Here is a 15875-nt window from a genome sequence, read left to right on the forward strand (position 1 = left end):
AACCCCTGTATTAGACATATTATACATGTAAAAACGAAAGCTGCTTGGCAGAGCAGCATCGAGGCAGCCATCCGCGGTTCCATCTTGAACTCATTTATAAAGTTATGTGATCCAAAAATTATAATGGGTTCATGAACAGGGTTATTGCTATAAACTATTGCTGCTCTTTGTATCCAATGGGTATATTTGAAATACTAATAATTATTTTATTCATATAGCGCTTATTTATATAGCACTCTTGATTTTTTTATAATGTGGTCTTCAAGGTGCCCCAACAGTCCAAGTTTTAAATATATCCATGGTTCAGCACAGATGGTTAAATCAATTGGACTGAGGTGCTAATTAAGTCACCTGTGGACAAGCATGGATATACTTAAAACCTGGACCGTTGGGTTGCCTTGAGGACTGCATTTGAGAACCTCTGGCTTTGCTCATATTAAAAACTAGAGGTGAGCGGGTTCGGTTCGTCGAGATCCGAACCCCCCCGAATTTCACTTATTTTACACGGGTCCGAGGCCGCCTCGGATCTTGCTGCCTTACTCGGTTAACCTGAACGCGGCCGTACGTCATCATCCCACTGTCGGATTCTCGCGAGATTCGTATTCTATATAAAGAGAAGCGCGTCGCCGCCGCCATTTTCACTCGTGCATTGGATATTGAACGGAGAGGACATGGCTGCGTTCTCTCCCTGAAAAGCTCCGTATCTGTGCTCAGTGTGCTGCAAATATCTGTGCTCAGTGGGCTGCAAATATCTGTGCTCAGTGTGCTGCAAATATCTGTGCTCAGTGTGCTGCATTGTGGGTACCACCAGTATATAATAATAGTAGTACAGTGCAGTAGGCCATTGCTGTATCTTGCAGCTCTGTGTCAAGTATACTATCCATATCTGTGCTGCATTATTGTGAGCAGTATATAGTAGGACAGTGCAGCATTTTGGTGACCAGCAGTATACATATAGTACAGTACAGTAGGCCATTGCTGTATCTTGCAGCTCTGTGTCAAGTATACTATCCATATCTGTGATGCATTATTGTGAGCAGTATATAGTAGGACAGTGCAGCATTTTGGTGACCAGCAGTATACATATAGTACAGTACAGTAGGCCATTGCTGTATCTTGCAGCTCTGTGTAAAGTATACTATCCATATCTGTGCTGCATTATTGTGAGCAGTATATAGTAGGACAGTGCAGCATTTTGGTGACCAGCAGTATACATATAGTACAGTACAGTAGGCCATTGCTGTATCTTGCAGCTCTGTGTCAAGTATACTATCCATATCTGTGATGCATTATTGTGAGCAGTATATAGTAGGACAGTGCAGCATTTTGGTGACCAGCAGTACACATATAGTACAGTACAGTAGGCCATTGCTGTATCTTGCAGCTCTGTGTCAAGTATACTATCCATATCTGTGATGCATTATTGTGAGCAGTATATAGTAGGACAGTGCAGCATTTTGGTGACCAGCAGTATACATATAGTACAGTACAGTAGGCCATTGCTGTATCTTGCAGCTCTGTGTCAAGTATACTATCCATATCTGTGATGCATTATTGTGAGCAGTATATAGTAGGACAGTGCAGCATTTTGGTGACCAGCAGTATATATATAGTACAGTACAGTAGGCCATTGCTGTATCTTGCAGCTCTGTGTCAAGTATACTATCCATATCTGTGATGCATTATTGTGAGCAGTATATAGTAGGACAGTGCAGCATTTTGGTGACCAGCAGTATACATATAGTACAGTACAGTAGGCCATTGCTGTATCTTGCAGCTCTGTGTCAAGTATACTATCCATATCTGTGATGCATTATTGTGAGCAGTATATAGTAGGACAGTGCAGCATTTTGGTGACCAGCAGTATACATATAGTAGAGTACAGTAGGCCATTGCTGTATCTTGCAGCTCTGTGTCAAGTATACTATCCATATCTGTGCTGCATTATTGTGAGCAGTATATAGTAGGACAGTGCAGCATTTTGGTGACCAGCAGTATACATATAGTACAGTACAGTAGGCCATTGCTGTATCTTGCAGCTCTGTGTCAAGTATACTATCCATATCAGTGCTGCATTATTGTGAGCAGTATATAGTAGGACAGTGCAGCATTTTGGTGACCAGCAGTATACATATAGTACAGTAGAGTAGGCCATTGCTGAATCTTGCAGCTCTGTGTCAAGTATACTATCCATATCTGTGCTGCATTATTGTGAGCAGTATATAGTAGTTCAGTGCAGCATTTTGGTGACCAGCAGTATACATATAGTAGAGTACAGTAGGCCATTGCTGTATCTTGCAGCTCTGTGTCAAGTATACTATCCATATCTTCGCTGCATTATTTTGAGCAGTATATAGTAGGACAGTGCAGCATTTTGGTGACCAGCAGTATACATATAGTACAGTACAGTAGGCCATTGCTGTATCTTGCAGCTCTGTGTCAAGTATACTATCCATATCTGTGCTGCATTGTTGTTGTGAGCAGTATATAGTAAGACAGTGCAGCATTATGGTGACCACCAGTATACGTATACAGTAGTACAGTACAGTAGGCCATTGCTGTATCTTGCAGTTCTGTATCACTTTAAGTATCCATATCTGTGCTGCATTGTTGTGAGCAGTATATAGTAGGACAGTGCAGCATTTTGGTGACCAGCAGTAATAGTACAGACAGTACAGTAGGCCATTGCTATTGATATATTACTGGCATATAATTCCATACATTGAAAAATGGAGAACAAAAATGTACAGGGTAAAATAGGGAAAGATCAAGTTCCACTTCCACCTCGTGCTGAAGCTGCTGCCACTAGTCATGGCCGAGACGATGAAATGCCATCAACGTCGTCTGCCAAGGCCGATGCCCAATGTCATAGTAGGGAGAATGTAAAATCCAAAAAACAAAAGTTCATTAAGATGACCCAAAAATCTAAATTAAAAGCATCTGAGGAGAAGCGTAAACTTGCCAATATGCCATTTACGACACGGAGTGGCAAGGAACGGCTGAGGCCCTGGCCTATGTTCATGGCTAGTGGTTCAGCTTCACATGAGGATGGAAGCACTCATCCTCCCGCTAGAAAAATGAAAAGACTTAAGCTGGCAAAAGCACAGCAAAGAACTGTGCATTCTTCTAAATCACAAATACCCAAGGAGAGTCCAATTGTGTCGGTTGCGATGCCTGACCTTCCCAACACTGGAAGGGAAGAGGTGGCGCCTTCCACCATTTGCACGCCCCCTGCAAGTGCTGGAAGGAGCACCCACAGTCCAGTTCCTGATAGTCAAATTGAAAATGTCACTGTTGAAGTACGCCAGGATGAGGATATGGGTGTTGCTGGCGCTGAGGAGGAAATTGACAAGGAGGATTCTGATGTTGAGGTGGTTTGTTTTAGTTAGGCACCCGGGGAGACACCTGTTGTCCGTGGGATGAATCTGGCCATTGACATGCCTGGTCAAATTACAAAAAAAATGACCTCTTCGGTGTGGAATTATTTTAACAGAAATGCAGACAACAGGTGTCAAGCCGTGTGTTGCCTTTGTCAAGCTGTAATAAGTAGGGGTAAGGACGTTAACCACCTAGGAACATCCTCCCTTATATGTCACCTGGAGCGCATTCCTCAGAAGTCATTGACAAGTTCAAAAACTTTGGGTGACAGCGGAAGCAGTCCACTGACAACTAAATAACTTCCTCTTGTACCCAAGCTCCCGCAAACCACACCACCAACTCCCTCAGTGTCAATTTCCTCCTTAGACAGGAAAGCCAATAGTCCTGTAGGCCATGTCACTGGCAAGTCTGACGAGTCCTCTCCTGGCTGGGATTCCTCCGATGGATCCTTGAGTGTAACGCCTACTGCTCCTGGCTCTGCTGTTGTTGCTGCTGGGAGTCGATAATCATCCCAGAGGGGAATTCGGAAGACCACTTGTACTACTTCCAGTTAGCAATTGACTGTCCAACAGTCCTTTGCGAGGAAGATGAAATATCACAGCAGTCATCCTGTTGCAAAGCGGATAACTCAGTCCTTGGCAGCTGTGCTGATGTTAGACGTGCATCCGGTATCCGCCGTTAGTTCACAGGCAGTTAGATAATTTCTTGAGGTAGTGTGTCCCCGGTACCAAATACCACCTAGGTTCCACTTCTCTAGGCAGGCGATACCGAGAATGTACACAGACGTCAGAAAAAGACTCACCAGTGTCCTAAAAAATGCAGTTGTACCCAATGTCCACTTAACCACGGACATGTGGACAAGTGGAGCAGGGCAGACTCAGGACTATATGACTGTGACAGCCCACTGGGTAGATGTATTGCCTCCCACAGCAAGAACAGCAGCAGCGGCAGCAGTAGCAGCATCTCACAAACGCCAACTCGTTCCTAGGCAGGCTACGCTTTGTATCACCGCTTTCCATAAGAGGCACACAGCTGACAACCTCTTACGGATACTGGGGAACATCATCACAGAATGTCTTACCCCAATTGGACTCTCCTGGGGATTTGTGACATCGGACAACGCCACCAATATTGTGCGTGCATTACATGTGGGAAAATTCCAGCATGTCCCATGTTTTGCACATACATTGAATTTGGTGGTGCAGAATTATTTAAAAAATGACAGGGGCATGCAAGAGATGCTGTCGGTGGCCCGAAGAATTGCGGGCCACTTTCGGCATTCAGCCACCGCGTGCCGTAGACTGGAGCACCAGCAAACACTCCTGAACCTGCCCCGCCATCAGCTGAAGCAAGAGGTGGTAACAAGGTGGAATTCAACCCTCTATATGCTTCAGAGGATGGAGGAGCAGCAAAAGGCCATTTAAGCCTATACATCTGCCTACGATATAGGCAAAGGAGGGGGAATGCACCTGACTCAAGCGCAGTGGAGCTAAAACGGAGCGATTCCGATAGGCATGTGGGACTTGTGGATGGAGCCCTTCATTCGCTTAGCCAGGATTCACGGGTGGTCAGTCTGTTGAAATCAGAGCACTACATTTTGGCCACCGTGCTCGATCCTAGGTTTAAAGCCTACATTGTATCTATCTTTCCAGCAGGCACAAGTCTGCAGAGGTTCAAAGACCTGCTGGTGAGACACTTGTCAAGTCAAGCGGAACGTGACCCGTCAAGAGCTCCTCCTTCACATTCTCCCGCAACTGGGGATGCGAGGAAAAGGCTAAGAATTCCAAACCCACCCGCTGGCGGTGATGCAGGGCAGTCTGGAGCGAGTGCTGACATCTGGTCCGGGCTGAAGGACCTGCCAACGATTACTGACATGTCGTCTACTGTCACTGCATATGATTCTGTCACCATTGAAAGAATGGTGGAGGATTATATGAGTGACAGCATCCAAGTAGGCACGTCAGACAGTCCGTACGTACACTGGCAGGAAAAAGAGGCAATTTGGAGGTCCTTGCACAAACTGGCTTTATTTTACCTAAGTTGCCCCCTCTCCAGTGTGTACTCCGAAAGAGTGTTTAGTGCAGCCGCTCACCTTGTCAGCAATCGGCGTACGAGGTTACTTCCACAAAATGTGGAGAAGATGATGTTCATCAAAATTAAAGTGTGCATGTTCTGTTTATGCAACATAAGGGTGGGTGGGAAGGCCCAAGGCCCAAGGACAATTCCATCTTGCACCTCTTTTTTTTTATTTATCTTTGCATCATGTGATGTTTGGGGCTAATTTTTTGAAGTGCCATCCTGTCTGACATTGCAGTGCCACTCCTAGATGGGCCAAGTGTTTTGTGCCGCCCACTTTGGTCGCTTAGCTTAGTCATCCAGCGACCTCGGTGCAAATTTTAGCACTAAAAATAATATTGTGAGGTGTGAGGTGTTCAGAATAGACTGGAAGTGAGTGGAAATTATGGTTATTGAGGTTAATAATACTATAGGATAAAAATTACCCCCAAATTCTATGATTTAAGCTGTTTTTGAGGGTTTAAAAAAAAAAAAACCCGAATCCGACAAAAAAAATTCAGAGAGGTTTTGCCAAAACGCGTCCGAATCCAAAACACGGCCGCGGAACCGAATCCAAAACCAAAACGAAAAAACTCTAAAAATTTCCGGTGCACATCTCTATTAAAAACACAGATAAATTGTGGCACTCTGCAGATCAGCAATGACACCAAAATGCACTAATCAAGATGTTAATTGCAAACCAACTAATAATGCCAATACATCATTATTTTAATACTACGTTGCACAGGTTCTCAAACTCGGGGGGTGATTCAGACCTGATCGCTGCTGTGCGTTTTTGCACAGCGGGTGATCAGCAATAAACTGCGCATGCATATGCACCACAATGTGCACGCGTGTTTGCCAACAACAACAGGCATCGCCGGACAGCGACAGGCTGGTGTGGAAAATCCATTTACACAGCCATTCGCGTGTTGATTGACAGGAAGAGGCCATTTGGGGGTGATAAATGACCTTTTTTCTGGGAGTGTCAGGGAAAATGCAGGCGTCCCAAGCATTTTTTGGAAGTGTGTATGACGTCAGCTCCGGACCCCGATCAGCCTGTTCTCATCACACTGTAGGAGTAATCCTGGGCTGCGCACACACTGCACACAGTAGAAAAATCATTCAATGCTGAGTGAGGTGCGAATGGATTTGCAGCTGTCAGCTGACTGAGAGATTTTTATCAGCTCGGTTCACACATGTGATCGCACACTTGTACAGCGAATATACACTCCCCTTGGGCGGCAGCTATCTGATCGCAGGACATCAATTTTAGCAGCCCAACGATCAGGACTGAATCACCCCCTTGGTCCTGAGGACCCCACACAGTGCATGTTTTCCATATCTTCTTGCAGAATCACTAGTATAATACAGTAATTAGTTCCACCTGTGGATCTTTTAAAATGGGTCAGTGAATAATGACTACACCTGTGCAGGGGTGTAACTAGGGGTCCGAGTGCCCCTGGCAAAGTAAGGGACTGGCGCCCCCACCCCCTACACACATTTGAAATAAGGTGTGAGTATTGGAAATGGGGCATGGTCTTATGGGGGAAGGGCGTGTACACAATAGTACTTCATATTCAAATTATGCCACACAGTAGTGTCCCTTATTCACATTACACCACTCAGTAGTGTCTCGAATTCACGTTACACCAACCCTCCCCACTAACCCTAACCCACCTTTTCCACAGCTTGACCCTAACCCCCACCCCCCAAGCCTCTTCGGTGGTGCCTAACCCTAACCCATCCTTCCTAATCTCCCTCCCTGCTGCCTAACCCTAACCCACCCACCCTCGCAGCCTAACCCTAACCCTCCGACTCGGCTTGCCAGTGGAGACTTTAGCACCAACTCGATCCCGATTTTGGCATGCTGCATCGCAATCTGTGTTAGGATGCCAGCATCAGCATTTCGAGCAGTTTCGGGATGCTGGCATCAGCTTTCCGACCGCCAGGATGCCAAACGCCTTAATGTCTCATACTGTATGTCACCCCTGCCTGAACTTCCTCCTTCCCTTACTTACCCCCTTGCACCTCTCATGCCCTTTGTTCCTCTTTAGCTTTGGAGTTTTCAGTCCCTCATTCCATCTCTCAGTCTTACCCCCCCCCCCCCCCCCCCGCACCTCTCACTCCCTCTATCACCCATGTACCTAACTCCCTCCTTCCATCTCTCACACCACACCTGTACCTCACTCCCACCTTCCACCTATCACACCTCTTATTCACTCCCACCTTCCGTCTCCCCTGCAGTTCACTCCCACCTTCCGTCTCCCCTGCACCTCGCTCCCACCTTCCATCTGCTCTGCACCTCGCTCTCACCTTCCATCTCTCACACCTCTTCTTCACTCCCCTCTTCCATCTCCCCTGTACCTCGCTCCCACCTTCCATCTCCCACACTTGTACCTTGGTCCCCCCTTCTATCTCCCCTACACCTCGCTTCCATGTCTCACACCTGTACCTTTGTCCCAGCTTCCACCTCCCCTGCACCTCACTCCCACCTTCCATCTCTCACACCTGCACCTTGCTCCTTCAGACAGATTATTTCCTCCTAGTATAGGGACCCCCTTGCTCTCAGACACATTATCTCCCTTAGCACAGAATAGCCCCCTCCTCCCTATATAGAAGATTCCCCCACGCCCGTGAGACAGATCTCCCCCTATCAGCCAGTACAGCTCACAGAGAACCTTCTGGTATGCGGTGTCCGCTCCATTGGCAGGTTAGGAATCACGGCAGACAGTGCCACAATGGGAGCAAGGAAGAGCTGGTACCCGCACATTGTGACTGCATAATGTGTATTATGTGTAATTAGTCAGCAAGGTGCTGGCCAGGGATGATCCCATATTAAATATTTGTGCAGTGGCTGACTAGGCTTGGGCGGGGGGGGGGTGCCCAACATCAGGGTGTGTGCACACATGCCACCCACCGTGTGTATGCCTATGCACCCTCCCCCATAACAGAGCAATTAGCCCCCCGAGCCCCCCTCCCCATGTGTCTCTGCCTCATGCCCTACCCTCTAATAGCAGTGTTATCAGCTGCTCCTACAGCCCCATGTCTCCCCCCAATAACAGTGTCATATTCCCCTGTGCCCCCACTTTCCATAGTTCTCCCCCTCATAGCAGTGTCATTACCCCGTCCCCCACTCCCCATTGGTCTCCCACATAGCAGTGTCATTACCCCTCTTCCCCCACTCCTCATAGGTCTCCCCCAAAGCAGTGTAATTACCCCCCTTCCCCCACTCCCTATAGGTCTCCCACTCCCACATAGCAGTGTCATTACCCCTCTTCCCCCACTCCATATAGGTCTCCCCCCATAGCAGTGTAATTACCCCCCTTCCCCCACTCCCTATAAGTCTCCCACTCCCACATAGCAGTGTCATTACCCCTCTTCCCCCACTCCATATAGGTCTCCCCCATAGCAGTGTAATTACCCCCCTTCCCCCACTCCCTATAGGTCCCCCACTCCCACATAGCAGTGTCATTGCCCCCCTTTCCCCACTCCCCATAGGTCCCCCACTCCCACATAGCAGTGTCATTACCCCCCTTCCCCCACTCCATATAGGTCTCCCCCCATAGCAGTGTAATTACCCCCCTTCCCCCACTCCCTATAGGTCCTCCACTCCCACATAGCAGTGTCATTGCCCCCCTTCCCCCACTCCCCATAGGTCCCCCACTCCCACATAGCAGTGTCATTACCCCCCTTCCCCCACTCCTCATAGGTCTACCCCCTCATAGCAGTGTTATTAGCCACCTTCCTCTCCCCATAAGTCCCCCTTTACCCCATCCATATCTTACCTTTGTGCTGTGATGCTGCAGTGCTGGGGCAGGGACCTGGCTCCGCTGGCTCAGTGCCGGGCTTCCTCTACAGCTGCCGTCTGAGCTCAGCCACAGGGCAGGCAGAAAGTGAAAGTAAGGTATCTTCCCACCTGTGTGAGCAGAGGTCCGGCTCTGTGTTCTGCTGCTGCAGTCTCCGACCTAAAGGGCCCCATACACTAGAACGATAATGCCCGGTTTCAGCCCAATTCGGGCATTCGGGCCGATATATACGGTGAAATCGGGCATTTTCGTTGTGCACCTGATCCGATCCGATGCTTGTTCCGGTGAGCATCGGATCGGATCACCCTAGATCCGACATATCACGAGTGCTGCACTCGTGATATGTCGGATCCCGCCGGAATGGCTGGAATAGTAAAAGATACATCTTATGCAAAAGGACCGCATACAATGTATCTTTTACTATCCTACCGCCCGGGAGGCTGCCGGGAGGTTGAAGGGAAATCCTAGACGACATGACGGACCGTCATGTCGTATAAGTCTATGGGGCCCTTAACTCGCCTCTCTCCTCCTGGCTGGCTGCGATAACAGAGCTGGCGCTAGCCTTGGAAATGGATGCCCCTGGGCATTCCTTCCAGATGCCCTAGACATTTGTCTATAATGCCTATTGGCTAGGGCCAGCCCTGGGTGAGTGTGTTAGTGCCGGTGTCCGTCAGCACCACACTACACTAGTGATTAGACTAGTGTCCGGCAGCACCGCACTTGTAATCAGACTCAAAATAAACTACAGCTCCCAGCAGCCCTTGCCGGGAGCTCCCAGTAACAAGGCCTGCTGGGTGCTGCACTTTATTTTGAGTCTGATTACAAGTGCGGTGCTGCGGGACACTAGTCTTATAATTAGTGCAGTGCGGTGCTGACGGACACCGGCGCCGTGCCGGCAGTAACAGACTCTCATCAGGTACAATCTGACAGTACTATTCTTCTGCCCTTTGGCCGCGGGTGGCACCACCAGGCTGCGCCCCCTCCTTGCCTGGCGCCCCTGGCAAGTGCCATCCTGGCCAATGGGTAGATACACCCCTGCACCTGTGCACCTCCTAGGTGACCTGGAAAAAAGTGAACTGTGTGGGGTTTTGAGGACCGAGTTTGAGAACCACTGCTGTATTGTGTTAGTTCTAAGGGAACATCATACAAGTGACCGGTGAGATTTGTCCTGAATAGTAATCTTATTCTCTAAAAATAGGACAAAATCAATCTTATCCTTCTGCAAAAAAAAAAAAAAAAATCCTAGACTCATCTACTGTATGACCTATGGTGCCTCAAGGCTGCTTGGCCACATACTAATTTTAGAGCACTTAGCACTGAAAATATCCTTGCGCTATCTGTTAATTGATGTGGTTTGCATATTAGCTGCTGGTGCAAGATTACTTGCACCTCATCATACATACTTGTGAATTCATTTTACCTAGTGCCATAGTAAAAACAACAACAACAACAACAACAACTTAATAACACAAAAAACTGTATATACAGTACTGTACACAAGACGGTTATAGCTAAGGGTGGTCATTCCGAGTTGTTCGCTCGTTGACGATTTTCGCTATACTGCGATTAGTCGCTTACTGCGCATGCGCAAGGTTCGCAGAGCGCATGCGCTTAGTTATTTTACACAAAAGTTAGGTATTTTACTCACGGCTTAACAAAGCTTTTTCATCGCTGTGCTGATCGTAGTCTGATTGACAGGAAGTGGGAGTTTCTGGGCGGAAACTGGCCATTTTATGGGAGTGTGCGGAAAAACGCAAGCGTTCGAGTTGCAAAACACAGGAGTGGCTGGAGAAACGGGGAAGTGGTTGGGCAAACACTGGTTGTGCTTGTGACGTCAAACCAGGAACGAAAAGGACTGAGCTGGTCGCAATGGCTGAGTAAGTCTGGAGCTACTCAGAAACTGTGGGGTAATCGTTACGAGAAAATTAGAGAAGCTTTCATTCGCAATTCTGCTATGCTAAGATACACTCCCAGTAGGCGGCGGCTTAGCGTGTGCAATGCTGCTAAAAGCAGCTAGCGAACGAACAACTCGGAATCACTCCCAATGTGTGCACATTACGATTTCCTTTAATATTTATAGCTCAGTAAAAACCTACATACAGTAATATATCCTGCCTTTCCTTCTGCAGGGTGAAAGTTATTTATTTATTTATTTTGGGGGGAGGGGGGGTTATAGATGACACCTTTAACTTATAGAGACTAAAAAACTATAATGATCAAAATATGCAAATTCTAAGGACTTCTACTGTAAGTAGCAGCAGTGGCGGAACTAGTGAGTAATGGGCCATGGTGCAACAACCTGCTGTGGGCCCTCAAATTCCAACCCCAAATCAGTCTTTTCACACACCTAAAGTGTGCGCCCCAAGAAAGGGTATTGCCCCGTGGGGAAGAGAGCAAGGCATGTACAATGCAAAATAGTCTAGAAACACAGATACACACATAGGGGTATATGCAATTGCGGTCGAATTGACGCGAAAGTCGAAAAACTGGACATTTTCTACAAAAAAAACATGTCGAATTGGATTCGTCAATGCAATACAGTACTTTTCGACAAATAGATTCGACTTTTTGCAAATCGATATTTTCAAAATTCGACATGTCTGCAAAGGTCAAAATGCGGCTTTTCGACAAAAGTATATTCAATTGAAGAATGTCGATTCGACAACAGTGCTTTTCGACAGCAATTTCGTCATTTTCAGTCCACCTCACTTTGCTGGCGGTATCTAATAAAAAATTTTTTTTAAATGTATTTTTTTTTTTTTTGGATTGCTAATAGCATATCTATTTATCTACTTGGTTTGTCTTTTTTTGACTCACAAGTATTATTTAATTGATTTTTTAAAATAATATTTTTTTCTTCACTCTGCTGAGGGAAATGTACCCATGATTCCACAGTTTTACCCAGGATACACATCTGCAAAGCCCCTCCTATCTCCTCACTCCCGTTTTTGAGACTCATGGGAGAGGAGCCATTACTGGGGGTAATTCCAAGTTGATCGCAGCAGGAATTTAGTTAGCAACTGGGCAAAACCATGTGCACTGCAGGGGAGGCAGATTTAACATGTGCAGAGAGAGTTAGATTTGGGTGGGGTGTGTTCAATCTGCAATCTAATTTGCAGTGTAAAAATAAACCAGCCAGGATTTACCCTGCACAGAAACAAAATAACCCACCCAAATCTAACTCTCTCTGCAAATGTTAAATCTGCCTCCCCTGCAGTGCACGTGGTTTTGCCCAATTGCAAACTAAATTCCTGCTGCGATCAACTTGGAATTACCCCCACTGTCAGCTCTCTTGTGGAATCGTTTTTTTAGGACAATCCCTGCATTTTAAAACACAATCCTATCTTTGTACTGACTACAATAATGGAGCCTTTTTCTGACCAGATTGTGATGTTCATGCTGGCTGCAAGCATGGAGGAAGAAAGGGCTGGTGAACATCAGAATCAAAGTCAGCAAATGTCTGCATTTCATTTCCACGTCCACGCCAGTATCGCACTAGGCGTGAACTGGAGGATCTCAGCGAGTTCGAGGTGATTCAAAATTATCGCTTATCGAATCGCGACATATATTCGCTGTACACTCTGTTGGAGGCCGACCTGGAACCTCGGGCACGGACCAATCGCGCAGTCAGCGGTTTCCAGAAACTGCTGGCTATGTTACATTTTTTGGCATCAGGCACATTCCAGCCTACACTGTCTCAAACATGCGGTTTTTCACAGTCGACACTGTCGCGCTGTATAACCCAGGTCATTAGGGCTTTCCGCAAATAGACGATCCAGTTCATCACATTTCCAGATACGGACAGCGGATGTCGTGAGATCAAATTAGGCTTTTTTACCAAATACAATTTTCCCAATGTTCTGGGCGCGATTGACTGTACTCACGTGCAGATCAGACCGCCACGGAATTCGGAAGAATGTTTTCGGAACCGAAAACATTTTCATTCCATGAATGTACAGGCGGTCTGTGATGTCAACATGAAATTTTTGAATATTTTTGTGGGATTTCCTGGATCGTCTCACGACTCCTTCATCCTAAGCCAGTCATCGCTGTTTGAGAAGTTCGAAACTGGAAACATGCCGGGTGGCTGGCTGTTAGGTATTTATTTTAATTGTTTTTTTTATTTTTTATTTATTTATTTATTTTTATATTACCCACCATTTTTTTCATTTCCATAGGCGATGCGGGTTATCCCAACAAATCGTGGCTCTTGACCCCATTGTCTAATCCTGTTGGTAGAGCAGAAAAACGTTACCAAGAGACACACAAAGCATCGAGGCAAATAATTGAGCGTGCCTTCGGTGTACTTAAAAGCCGGTTTAGATGTTTAGACACTTCCGGTGGTGCTCTTTTGTACTCACCGGTAAAGGTTTGCGGCATGGTAAATGCATGTTGTATTTTACACAACATATGTGTCGCAAACCGTTTGCCGGTGACTCTTCGTCGCAGTGCTTTCCGACGCGGGAACCGTTCTTCTGCTCTACCGGTGGGTATGGACGAAGGAGATGATTCCCGACGGACATTGATCCAAAGCTTTTTTTCCACTGCCTGTGAGTATACTTGTAACATTTGTATTATCGTGTAAACTGAGATTGTAATATTCTAAAAAAAATCTTTATTTATGTATTTCAGAGTTTTACGCACCTTCCCAGGCCAGTTTTCCAAGTTTCGTCCTGTTGACGACCTGTTACCCCCTGTTTTTTCCTGTTGTTGGGTTGTCGCAAATATTGGACCCATTTATCCAACTCTACCATGGGCAACCTACTTGTGATGTGGACCTGAACCTCCGCCATGTAGCAGACAAACCCCCTCAGGTGAGATGTATTGCCCAAAACTCCCTCTTGTCCAAGTCACCCCGGCATGTCCAAAGTGCAGCCCTCCGGCATTTGCAAAACTGCACATCCAATCATGCCCTGACAGCAATGCTTACGCTGCATCAGGGAATGTTTGGATGTGTAGTTTCTAGAGATGAGCGGGTTCGGTTCCTCTGAATCCGAACCCGCCCGAACTTCAGGTTTTTTACACGGGTCCGAGCAGGCTCGGATCTTCCCGCCTTGCTCGGCTAACCTGAGCGCGCCCGAACGTCATCATCACGCTGTCGGATTCTCGCGAGGCTCGGATTCTATCGCGAGACTCGGATTCTATATAAGGAGCCGCGCGTCGCCGCCATTTTCACACGTGCATTGAGAGTCATAGGGAGAGGACGTGGCTGGCGTCCTCTCCGTTTAGAGAAGAGAGAGACACAGTATTTTGGGGAGCATTATTAGGAGGAGTACTACTATACTGTATACTACTATACTTACTACTTGCTGAAGTGATATTTATAGATTAGATAGTGTGACTGTAAGTGTATTATCTGACTTGTGGGGGAGACACTGACAGTGGGGAGCAGTTAGAGTCTGAGAGCAGGACTCAGGAGTACATATAACGTACAGTGCACACTTTTGCTGCCAGAGTCAGTGCCACACTGCCATTGTTGTGACCACACTGACCACCAGTATAATAATATATTTTGTGATTGTCTGCTTAGGCCTCGGAGTACTAGTTGCAAGTTGCAACGTGACCTGAAGTGACCACCAGTTTAATAATCAATCACCACCAGTTTAATATATATATATATCTATATATATATATAATTGTATATAATATATATATATATATATATATATATATAATATTGTATACCACCTACCCGTGGTTTTTTTTTTTCATTCTTCTTTATACATACTACTATAGTAGCTTACTGTAGCAGTCTGCGGTGCTGTGCTGACCTGACAGTGTCCAGCAGGTCCGTCATCAGTCATTACATAATAAATATATATAGTACCTGTCCGGCTGCAGTACTAGTGATATTATATTGATTTCATCTCATTATCAATAATTTATCATCCAGTCTAGACTCTATATTAGCAGCAGACACAGTACGTTAGTCCACGGCTGTAGCTACCTCTGTGTCGGCACTTGGCAGTCCATCCATAATTGTATACCACCTACCCGTGTTTTTTTTTTTTCTTTCTTCTTTGTACATACTACTATAGAGTATAGTAGCTTACTGTAGCAGTCTGCGGTGCTGCTGAGCTGACAGTGTCCAGCAGGTCCGTCATCAGTCATCATTACCTAATAAATATATTATCTACCTGTCCGGCTGCAGTACTAGTGATATTATATATACATACATATATATATTGATTTCATCTCATTATCAATCCTCCAGTCTATATTAGCAGCAGACACAGTACGTTAGTCCACGGCTGTAGCTACCTCTGTGTCGGCACTCGGCAGTCCATCCATAATTGTATACCACCTACCCGTGGTTTTTTTTTTTTCTTTCTTCTTTGTACATACTACTATAGTATAGTAGCTTACTGTAGCAGTCTGCGGTGCTGCTGAGCTGACAGTGTCCAGCAGGTCCGTCATCAGTCATCATTACCTAATAAATATATTATCTACCTGTCCGGCTGCAGTACTAGTGATATTATATATACATACATATATATATTGATTTCATCTCATTATCAATCATCCAGTCTATATTAGCAGCAGACACAGTACGTTAGTCCACGGCTGTAGCTACCTCTGTGTCGGCACTCGGCAGTCCATCCATAATTGTATACCACCTACCCGTGGTTTTTT

At 46.2% G+C, this 15875-nt stretch overlaps 1 long non-coding RNA gene across 1 annotated transcript in view; it reads left to right on the top strand.

The window, feature by feature from the left end:
- Positions 1 to 15875, top strand: part of LOC134943523 (uncharacterized) — a 179190-nt gene that overhangs the window by 156089 nt on the left and 7226 nt on the right. The window lies entirely within an intron of this gene.

This window comes from Pseudophryne corroboree, chromosome 7 (genome assembly GCF_028390025.1).
Source record: "Pseudophryne corroboree isolate aPseCor3 chromosome 7, aPseCor3.hap2, whole genome shotgun sequence".
Classification (NCBI taxonomy): domain Eukaryota; kingdom Metazoa; phylum Chordata; class Amphibia; order Anura; family Myobatrachidae; genus Pseudophryne; species Pseudophryne corroboree.